This window comes from Castor canadensis, chromosome 8 (assembly GCF_047511655.1).
Source record: "Castor canadensis chromosome 8, mCasCan1.hap1v2, whole genome shotgun sequence".
Lineage (NCBI taxonomy): Eukaryota > Metazoa > Chordata > Mammalia > Rodentia > Castoridae > Castor > Castor canadensis.
In genome coordinates, this window is record NC_133393.1 from 48,611,932 (window position 1) to 48,624,085 (window position 12,154).

The window sequence follows — 12,154 nt, forward strand, 5'->3', positions numbered from 1 at the left end:
CTGGACACACAGAAGTAATGCAGGGGGGGGGGGGAGAGGGAGGGTATTGGTGGTCTGCCGGCTCTTACAAGCCAAATAGGAAGATCAATGGGAGCCACGGGGGTTTTACAGCCATCATTAGCAACAGCAGTGCCTTTGTCACGTTGAAGTCTGCACAGAAAACAGCACAGGATGCTTCCAGTGCAGTGGAACCAGCCCAGGTGGCTCTACCAGTGTGGGACAAGGACCTTTGGCTTCTAGCTCAGGTTCACCAGGCAGAGATGCTCATTGGTTGTCGTCAGTGTTTGCAAACTGTAGTGTCCTCATCAGAAGGCTTCACGTGGCCACCGGGTGGAGGCCATCCCAGGTAGCACTGCCAAGGACCTTGCTTTACTGAGTAGACAAACATCTGGTAGGAAAGGAGCCCAGTAGTGACTCCTGGACATTGCTGCATCTCTCTGGGAAACCAAAAACACAAAGACCTCCCCAAAAAGGAAATCTCCTGCCTATAAGGCAGATCATAGCTTCATAGGCAGAGAGCTGTTCCTCTAGGGTGTGAAAGCCAACACAATTAAACCCAAGTCCTCATGTCTTCCTGCTGCTGTGTCTGAGCTCCCCTTCAGAACACGACGGGGAGGGGCAGAAGAAAACTAATCAGGGCCTGCATGACTTTACCCCAGACCCAGGGGCTCCTGGCAAGGGAGGAGCAGGGACGTTTTAACAAACGGAGGATGTCACGTTCCTCCAGCAGGAAATGGTTGAAAGTACCTCAAAGAGAACTTTGTGGCTGCCTGCTGCTGCTCCCACTCTATTTAACTGGGGAGGGATAGAGAGCAGTTAGAGGCGAGGTCGGCAGAAGCACGAGACCCTGATATTTATTGCTTTTCTTGGAGGCGGGCACTGTACGAGGCCCTTCCATATTTATTATTTCACTGTATCCTTTTGTCCAGAGACAATGCTGAGGCTCTGGTCAGGGCCTAGCAGTAAGCAGGTGGTCTGTGATGAGAGACTGGCACACTTGCCCAAGGTCACACTCTAAGAGGTGCATTCAAACATGGATCTTAAGGACCACGGCCACTCCTGAAGCCCTGTGCTCTCTCCCTACCTGCTTCCTCCAGGCAGGACACTGGGTGGACCCTGATTGGGAATGGGTCTGAACTCACGGGAGTAGGTTCCAGATTGGGGGGTGGGGAATTTTTTTCCAAGCAAATCTGCCCTTAAGACGGCAGTCAGATTTCTCCACACAGCTGCACAGTCCTCTAAACATTCAAACTAGTCTCAGATATATGGGGGAGAGAGTCAAAGATTCTGAATTTTAAAAACATAGAAAAACCCCAAGCCAATAAATCAGGTCTGCTGTGAATTACATGTGGGTCTTCCTCTTGTGGTGGGAGGTCCTCAATGCTCAACTGTACCTGAGTCCTTTCTGAAATTTATCCTATTATGACAATGGTAATGGGGGAGAGAGAGGGGAGGAAGGAAGGAAGTCACGCACTGCACATTGGAAAATTTGGGACTGAGACAGCCGCAAATACAGAAGGAAAAAATTTACTTGCCAGACAGGCAGGGACATGGAGACCCAGTTTCCGGCCAGATTCAAGCTCCATGCTAGCATAGCAAAGGATGCCTGTGGGATGTCCCAATTCAACATGCACAAAAGCAAACTCGTTGCTTGACGCTGAGCTCACACCCACCACCACAAAAGAGGAAATCTCCTCTGCCTCTAGGTTAGACACGAGCATCATCATCCACTCAGCCTCCCAGACTAGACTTGGGGACCCACGACCTTCCCCACCTTATCCCGCGGGGCAGGCGGCTGAGTTCACCTCTTGCCACCAGCACTGCCCCTTCCCGTCTTTCTTTTGTTCTTATGCATGGGTCCTCAAACTGCCCTCCCTCCTGGCAGCCTCGCTCTCTGCAGATCACTGGCTTCAGAGAGATCGTTCTAAATTCCAAATTTGACCTTGCCCCTCCCCACCACCTTCAATGGCCAGCACTGGGGTTTTACAGCCCCGGCTCTTCAGCATGGAATTAAAACCTGCAGGAGCCTGTGTTGTTCGGTCACAGCAGCACCACTGACCGTGTCACCTCGGCTAGATCACGCCATGCGAAATACCACAGATGATGACTTGCACCCCACAATTTATTTTCTCACGGTGCGAGAGGATGGTGCTAGCAGGCTGGTTTCTCCTAAGGCCACTTAACGTGCTTCCACCATCTTGTTGCCTCTTCACATGGTTGTCCGTTTGTGCCCAGGTACCCCTGGTGCCTCTATGTCCTAATCTCTCTTTCAAAGGACACAGATTGGATTAGGGTCCATCCTAACAGCTTCATTTTACTTTAGTTACCTCCTTAAGAGCCCTGTCTCCAATGCAGTCACATTCTGAAATCCTGAGGGTTTGGACTTTAACATATGGATGGGGTGGGGGGACGACAAAATTCATTTCATAATAGTGGTGGTGCCAGTTTTTCCCCAAAACCAGTCTAGACATTGTTGTGAAAGTATTTTTCAGATAAGATTAATATTTGAATCAGTAAACTCTTAAATAAAGCAGATGACCTGTCATAATGTAGGTGGGCCTCGTTTAATCAGTTGCAGTCCTTAAGAAGAAAGACTGAGGGTCGTCTGAGAAAGAAAATGCACACACACATACATATACACAAATTGGTTCTGTTTTTCTGGAGGATCCTAGAAATAATACAACCATATATACCAGAAAAGACATCTGACAACACTAAAGAAGATCTCAGCAGCCCATTAAAAAGTCTGTCTAGATCTGGAAAAAAATTTGGAGGCTACTTAAAAATCTAAACATTGATCTACCATATGATCCAGCAATACCACTCTTGGGGATATACCCAAAGGAATGCGACACAGGTTACTCCAGAGGCACCTGCACACCCATGTTTATTGCAGCACTATTCACAATAGCCAAGTTATGGAAACAGCCAAGATGCCCCAGCACTGACGAATGGATTAAGAAAATGTGGTATCTATACACAATGTAATTTTATGCAGCCATGAAGAAGAATGAAATGTTATCATTTGCTGGTAAATGGATGGAATTGGAGAACATCATTCTGAGTGAGGTTAGCCTGGCCCAAAAGACCAAAAATCGTATATGTTCTCCCTCATATGTGGACATCAGGTCAAAGGCAAACACAACAATGGGACTGGACTTTGAGCACATGATAAAAGCGAGAGCACACAAGGGAGGGGTGAGGATAGGTAAGACACCTAAAAAACTAGCTAGCATTTGTTGCCCTTAACGCAGAGAAACTAAAGCAGATAACTTAAAAGCAACTGAGGCCAATAGGAGAAGGGGACCAGGAACTAGAGAAAAGGTGAGATAAAAAAGAATTAACCTAGAAGGTAACACCCACGCACAGGAAATCAATGTGAATCAATGCCCTGTATAGCTATTCTTATCTCAACCAGCAAAAACCCTTGTTCCTTCCTATTATTGCTTATACTCTCTCTACAACAAAATTAGAGATAAGGGCAAAATAGTTTCTGCTGGGTATTGAGGGGGTGGGGTGAGGCAGGGGGGAAGGGGGAGAAATGACTCAAACATTGTAAGCACATAAGAATATAAATAAATAAATAAATAAATAAATAAATAAAGCCTGTCCAGAGCCAGGCAATCCAGGGCTGGCTGGGGTTATGTCCTCAAAATCGTCAGGGACTCAGGCTACTTCCACCTTGCTCCCTCACAATCTTCAGTGTACTACCTCATGGGCCAATCTGGCTGCTTGAGCTCCAGATATCACGACTCCACTGTAGTCGGGAAGAGACGGGGCATAAAAGAGCGCAGACACACTCACACTCACGTCCTCCCTGTTTAAAGACACTTGCTGGAGGTTGAACGCAAACATCCCACTGATGTAACTTCGTCACATCTAGTCGTGATGGAAGTGTAAATGTGGTCTTCATTCCAGAACCATGTGCCCGGCTAATAACCGGGAGCTTTTATTCAGCGGCGGAAAGGGGACTGGAGACAGCCTTAGTCTGGGTGGTGGCACTGAGACTCTAGCGTTTTAGATGTCAGGGTGGGCCTCGTCTGAGCTGGGGAAGGCTCCAAGTGCAGGAGGACCGGGCGGACTGGCGGGAAGTGCTAACCCGCCAAGCGCGGAGCATCCCTGCCCGCTTGCTCCGGATGAGTGCGGGGAGCCGGGATCGCGCGCCGCGGGGCTCGCTCCGCACCGGGCTGCAAGGCGGCTGCCGGCCAGGCCCGAGGTCCAGCGCGCCGGGCGAGATGACCCAGCGCCACGGGAGGAGGGGCGGGGAGCCGCAGCCATCGCCTCAGGGCAAGCCAGCCAATGGGCGGCCTCGCCGATGCGGTAATGCTCCAGCTCGGCGTCTCATTGGCCAGCTCCCCGCCCGCGGCCCCCACTAGTTATTAGCTTTTTTAGAAATTGCAAATCGACGTAAACAAAATCCAGACGAGCGGAGGGACGCCTGGCGCAGACGGTGGTGATGGGAGGCAGGCCCGCGGAGGCCACGGCTCTGAGTCCCGCGCACCTGCTGGACTTGGGGTCAGCCAAGGGAGGTCCCCTCTGCTGTTTATGGTTTGTTTTTTTTTTAAACCGTTTTACAATTCATGCTTCTTACTGTTGAGTCGCTCAGAGACTTTAACACGCCAAAGAGTGCAGCGAAGTGACAAAAGGGACAGATTTGTAGGAAGTAGCGTTTCTCAAACTTGGCTCATCTCTGAACCTTTTATTCCCAAAGCCTATCATGACACCACGGTTCCACAGACCACACTCGAAAACTTTCCCGAAGGACAGGTCACATACCGGCCCCTGCTGGTCACCTGTCCGGCAAGGGCCTCTCTGCCCAGCCGTTCTCACACCTACCTTGAGGCCGGCCCTCGCCAGGCCCTGGTTAGCTGGGCTTCTGTGATGTAACAAGGCATGAGCAGCTGCCCCTTTGTCGCCCTTGGCCTCAGCTGGGGGTGGAGGAGCCTTGCTGTGCTTCCCATGCTGTCCTTTGCACTGACTTGGGCACCCAGGGGCCAGATGCCAGCAAAGCACTGAGGACAGAGCCCTTCTTAGCAACAGCATCACCAGGTGGGGAGACAGGTTCTGCAGAAGATGCCCCCTGGGAGGACCAAGAGACAGAGAAACAAGCAAGTCGTTACCCTACACTGTCATGGGTACGAGAGTCCAGGTGAAGCCAGGTATGGGGATGACTGGAAAGAAGGGAGTGGTGGTCTTGTTTGGGGGAATGAGAGTGGAAGAGATGCATCACCAGGGAGGAAAGGGGACAAGAATGGCCAAGACAAATTTTGCGCTAGTCCAGGGGCCTCCAAAGTGCGCTTATCCCCGGATGCAGTGTTGGAACCTGAGAATCAGACTCTCATTCTCCTGGTAATGAAACAAAGGCCCAGTACAGGTGGAGAAACTCAGGGCCTGGGCTGGGACCTGCCCTGACCAAAGCCTGCTCCTGGTCTGCAGACTGTAACTTGCTTCCATACTGGGAGCTTTGCCCAAGTGACAGCCACATGATCAGAGGCCAGAAGACCTTCAGTCCCAGGCACAGCTGAGCAAGTTGCATGGTGGTGGGGCTGGGGAAGGCAGGGAGACTGTGTAATGGAAATCTTGGCAGCTGTGGTGCAGAGGCTGGGGACAAGATGAAGCAGAGAAAAGGTGAGAGAGAGAGAAAGAGAGAGACTTGGTGGTGCCTTGGGGATCAGGAGCTTTGCATTCTGGCTCCAGCTCTCCTTCTTACTGCCTGTATGACCTTGGGCCAGTGTCTGCTGTGGCCCAGTCCCTTACCTCTAAAACAGGAGCTGTGATCTCTAAAGCAACTCCTCCTTGAGTGCCCTAGCATCCTCTTTTCTAGAAGGTCCCTTTCCTACTGCAGCTGTTCCCACTGTGAAGAGGATGGGCAGATGGGTACAGATGGCTCAGTTGTACTGTGGGAGTAGTGGGATGCTGGCACCCAGGGATGACTCAAAAGTGGCGCAGCATGAAGCTCTCGCTCTCTCCTTCCTTCCATCTCCTGCCTGCTGAGACCCCAGGACCCAGTGACTAACGTGTCATCTCAAATGCTCCATAATGGTCCTGCAGCAGTTTCTGCAGGCTCTGCCTCTCTCTGCTGGCAGCAGGCAGCAGAGTTCAAGGGGAAATGAGCTCCCTGCTCTGGAAAGCGGAAGTCAGGCTCGGGAAGCAGGGACTATGCACAGGAAACCTTGCTGAGTCCTTTGCCCCACAGACTGGAAGGAAAACACAAGGTCCTTTACTCCTCATTTGATAGCATGCACTCTCTAGCAGCTGTTTGCATAGTTGCATAGCAGCAACTATGATTAGCTAAGAACCTTTTCTTTAACTGAAATTTGATGTGGAAGCAAAAACAGCGTATTCGATATTTATTTCGTGAAATAAACATGGGTCAAGGACAGTGTTAAGAACTGGGTACAAATGTGGAGCAGGCGGACCAACCTCTGCTCCACTGAGCCTGGATTAGTAAGAGAGGCTGGCTGTAGACAAGTAAGTATTTAAAGGACTGTATGATCAGGGCAATGAAGAAGAAGACTGTGAAGATGGCCTTTAGCTTGCACTGTAAGGAGGGATGCTCCTGCCTCTAGACAGGGTCTGTCAGTGTGAAAGCTGGGGACAGGGCCAGGTCACAACATCCAAGAGGAATGGGCATGTATTGACATTCCCCACAATGCAAGCCAAAGCGATAGCTTCTGTCCTCATCCCAGAGGCTTGCTAAAAGCCAGCTATAATTCCACACTCAAGGGCAAATATGGAGATTTACACTCAATCTAAGCACATCGAACATTTAAAGACACTTAACCCCAAAAAGGACATGAAAAAACTCAACAGAAGCAAGAACTGATGACTGAGGAAACTGAGCTAACCGTCTAATCAACAGAAAATTTTAAATTTATATGTTTAATGTATTGGAGAGATAAAAGATATCAAACAAGCAAAAGTAGTTATGAATCAAATCTAATAATTATTAAATGAACCGATGAGAGATCTTAGGAAAATACAATTATTCAAAGTCATTCTGGCCATGGTGTGGATGGTGAGCAGCAAAATGACAGGAGATAGAATTCAGGAAAGTGACACCCATGGCCTTGGTTAGGGCGGAGGCAGAGGGACCAGAGAAAGTAGGAAGGTTCAAATACTTTTGAATGCAGAGTCTGCAGGACTTGCTACCTTTCTGAGGGTCAGGGTGAGACAGTGAGGGAGAAGAAGCATTTGGGGACAGTGTCTGGGTGAACAAATAGCTGATCTTATTCTCTTAGGGTAGAAGAGAAAGGGTTAGCTTTCTACATGATCAGCATACAGCTGGAAGTGCCCCACCTGGGGCTGACTTTCATCTCAGGAAGAATGTTTGGAAGTTCATACTCTGCAATCCAAATTCTCTGAGTTCACAGCATAAATCTCCTGTTGAGAAAAGTGAGTCTAACGTGGTTGATGGACAAGACCCTGTCTGCTGATTGAAATTCAGTGTTCAACGACCAGCTGGCCATGAGCTCAGAACCTTCTGATGCTGTAGATGTGGGATGATGAGCTGCTAGAGAACACCTTTGAGTCCCCATGCCACCCAAGATCCCATGTCATACCAGACTCTGTCTTTGGAATCACTCTCTCTCTCTCTCTCTTTTTTTTTTTTTTTTTTGATGGCACTGGGGTTTGAACCCAGGGTCTCATGCTTGCTAGGTATCACTCTTCCAGCTCCTTTTTGTGATGGGTTTTTTTTTTTTTTTTCAAGATAGGGTTTCAGGAACTATTTGGTTGGGGCTGGCTTTGAACTTCGATCCTCCTAATCTCTACAGGTGTGAGCCACCAGCACTGGGACTTTGTGATCTTTTGATCTATACGCCACCAAGGTGGGGGCAAAAAATGGTCTTCCCAAAGACCCTCTCAGCTATTTGGTTCACAGGGATAGGATCTCAGAAATTCTGATTCTTCGATTTACTTGCTGCCTCAGGTTGGTTGTACAGAGCTGACCCCAAGTTGAGGATTCATGAGAAAGTGATTTGTTGGGCAGTGTCCTCTGAAGGGAACTAAAGAAACAGGACAGGGAGGACAAGGAAACCAGGCAAGGATGCAGTATCAGGAAGGCCCTGGGCTTGAGCGTGACTGGCTTGTCCCACAGGAGAAGTCTGGAGGCGAGTCCCCCATCCACTAGTTAAGGGCTGCTATGGTCTGGACACTTGAGTGTGTCCCCCAAAAGTTCTCAGTGTGGCAGTGTTGGGAGGCAGGAACTTTGAGAGGTAAGGCCTAGTGGGAAGCCCTTTGGTCAGTTGCCCTCAGAAAGGACTGTGAGACCCCAGGTGCTCTGGCTTCCTGTGGATGTAATTGTTCCCTCTCTTGTGTACTGCTGCCATCTACCAAGAAGGACTCATTAGCACTGAACATACGCTGGCGCTATGCCCCCCAATCTTCAGGATGGTGAGCTACCCAAACTTCATGCCTTTATTAAGTTAGCTTGCCTCCAGTGCTTCATTGTAGTAATGAAAAGCAGACTAATAATAACAAGAGCTATCGCAGAAGGATGCAAGGTTCAGGCACTTCACACTCCCATTGCTCACAGGTAAAGCGTGCCAGAACCATCTAACAAAGACACACATTCTAGATTCTGGGAGTAAAAGCAAACTGGGAGCCAAGGGGCACGAAAATAGGAAAGGGACCAAGAAGACCAAGTACAGCATCTGCCATAAGTAAGTTCCACGGTTTCTGAGCTGGCACCTGTCGTGTCCAACACTGTGCTAGAGACTGTGGGGAAGTCAGAAATCAGGCTTCTCTTTATAATGGATGACACGGCTGTTCCCTCAACACCTCAAACCAGCAAGTCCATTGTCTGTCAGAAATGGTTCCCTGGGGTATGGTCATAATTCCATCTGGAAAGTGACTGCCTTTCAACACATGGCATTGATAATGATCTATCAACAACAATGATGACAGTGATGCTGGTGCAGGCAGAGACCAGCTTATGTGCACCACACCCCTACCGGGAACACTGCAGAGTTGCCTGTTCCAGCCCCTTTTCAACAATGAAGTGGTTCCAAGTCAAGCTAAGGCAGCCATGACTAAACTATCCTTCAGGGACCTTAAAAAATGTAGGTCAAAGGCAATGGCGTCACAAAATGGAAGGATGGGGTTCTTGAGTCCTTGGGTTGGCAGGAGAGCCACCTGACCAGAGTCATGTACACTCTCAGTGAGATTTTTAAAGTTATTGTATGTCATTCTGATAAAATGGACAATAATAACCATAGCAGCAATGCCCTGTTGGATAGTGTCATCCTCATTTTATAGGTGAGGAAGTTGAGGCTCAGATGGTTAAAAAGCTGGAAGAGGGAGGCAGAGCTGGGATACAAAGTCTACTTTTTAATCTCTGTCCTGTGTTCACTGCTCATCTGAGAGGGGCAGAGAGGAGGAAACAGAAATACCAGATCCCTTGGGTGGACCCTGAGCGGGAAGGAAGGACACAGAAAGGCAAGGCTCCCATATCCGCAGCCAAGCTTTGAGCACTCCATAGTTTTTCTAAGGGCTTCTCTACCTGTTCATGTGTGGTCTGTTCCCCACCATTGTCACTATAATAAAGTTATTCGTTTTTATCAATTATCTGACATGAACCTATTGACTGCTTGCTAGCAAGAAGAAATGAAATGACCAAATGAACAGTCTCCAAATCCTGATGCTGAGCTCCTCGGGTCCATGCAGAGTACACATAGAGCTCTTGTGTGGTGTGGACAGACTGCTTGCCTTCCCATCATTCACTGTTTCTTCATAAATAGAATACTGATTTTGTTCATCTTTATCCAACTTACCAAGTCCTTCAGGGAGGTGAGGCTACACCCCTGAGAGTTCACGGTCAAAGTCAGATGTGGTGGAATGACTGCCTTTGGGCATGAGCGTGGGATACAATTTGGACCATGGAGCTAAAAAAGATTTGCAGATGTGGCTTCTATAAAGGTTTTCCTTGCTCAAAAACAAAACAGCAAAAGACGAAAACAAGATAAGACTTCCTTTGTACTTCCTTTGTACTTGGGGCAGGTGTGTCATTCCTGAAACCAAAGCAGTCAACTTGGCTTCATTAGCAGAGCAGCCTACACAAGGAGAAGCCAAAACATCTAAGTTGGCACAGTAGAAAGCTGCAAATAATCTGGGTCTTTGAGACACTGGCGAGCTAATCAGTTCTGGAACTGCCATCCTGCTGGACTTCTTATTAGCTGAGACAACAAACCACACAATTGTTCCAATCAGGATGAGTTAGGGGTTCCACTACTTGTAACCAATTGCATCCCAACTGATTCAACTGATATTTTGTCATCTGCTCTGCAAAAAGAACACAGATAAATGCTCTAACTGTCCGCAGCCCGTTACACAGGAACTCACAGCTTTCTAGACAGACTGATAACTTACACCCCCTTCCCACTCTCATTACTCCTGACTCCCTGCATCTTAGCCCTCCACCTGTTAGAGGGGGGTCTCTGCTGAGTTCCAGTGTAACAAATTCTCAGCAAACCCCCTCCCCTATTGCCCAGTGCCAGTTCTTGTGGGTCCCAGCAGGAGAACAGTGTTGAACGCATGAGCCCACTTGTTTTGTAAACTGTTTTCTTGGGTTTTCAGAGATGAGGAAGAAGAAAGAAAAGAAAAGAACCTTGTTTTATCAACATTAATTAATTCACACAAGGTCATTTATGAACTTTACATCATTTTAATTAACTTTTATTGAGTTTATGTTCAAAATGAGAAAGAAAAAATGTTCATTAGTACAAGTCACAAGGCCCTAAGTATAATAGCACCGACTATTGAACAGAACAGGAAATTGGAAATCTTTTCCTCTCGCTGTGATGCATGGTGGAGTTTTGTCATACCTGGCTTTTCTCAACCCTATCCCATTGTAGATGATAGGAAGAAACAGGCTTGAAGGCATTTAGACTGTCAGGAAGCCTCTCCCAGGACTTCTCACCCCTCCCTGTGCCTGTCCTTGGCCCCTAGATAGGTCCCTTCTCTGTTAACTTTCTGTAAACCTCTGTCTGATAGCCAGTACGTTATCATGAAATTAACTATTTACTTTTTAATTTTTATTATCTTGCAGGAAAAACCCTGTGTTGTCTATTTCTTTGTCTTCTAATATGATCGCTGGCATACAATAGGTACTCAGTATTTGCTCCTCTATGAAGTAGGTAGGACATGGTCTCTCACCAAAATGACACTGTGTGTACGTGGAATCCCACAAAGAATCAGGGAGCCAAGGCCACACCAACAAAGGACCCAAAGAGGCTTGTGGCCCTGCTTCCTCAGTGTCCCTGTCTCTAATCTGTCCTCTTCTGGTCTCTGGGGCTCATTGGGGAAACACAGAGAGGAACTCCTCCTTGCTCACACAGACCCAACTGCATGCAAGAATCTTGAAACCAAATCATTCTGCAGAATTTGCCTGAGGATTTATTTTATGGGTGAAGATTTAGGCCACGTGTGAGGAGGCATTCCACGTTCCCCTTACCCACTCACTTCCATGCCCTGAGCTGTCCCTCGTGACACAGGCCTGGAGCCTCTGTTGTTTCGCTCTTCTTGGCTGGCTCACTCACAGAGTCCTGGAGTTGGGAGCACTCAGGGACCTTGTATCCCTGACCCTCAGGGGCACGGAGACCCTCCCCAGCTGCATTGGGTCCAGGCTTCTTTCCCTTCTCCCAAATCCACAGTCTTCACCCTGCTCAACCCTCATTTCTAGTTTCCACGCAGCTCAGGATGTCCAGTGGCTGATCCTTTCCTTGGGCCAAAAAGAGCCTATCCATCCTATCCCCAAAGGACTAGAGTAAGGGAAAGGCCACAGAGAGGGCCACTGGCAGGTGGGACCAGGACTTGGCTCATCCAGGCAGCATGCAGCCTATAAGGGGCCATACAAAGCACCAACACATTCCATTGCAGCACAGCAAGGTGACAGTCCCCTGCAGGTGGACTAGCTGGAGCCACAGCCAGCAGCTTCCTTGTCCACTTGGTGAGCTGTGCTGCCTTCCTCCCTAAATGCTGGTGCAGGGATTCAGGGACTGGACAGGTGTTCGAGCATCCCCTTGGATCCACATGCTGCACAGGCGTCCTGCAGGGGTGGCCTCTTGCTGGCTCCCAGTCCATGTTTCCGAGAATGTGATGCTCAGCATTATCAAACCCAGACTGGAAAGAGAAGAAGGCTGAGAGGTTTCTCTCA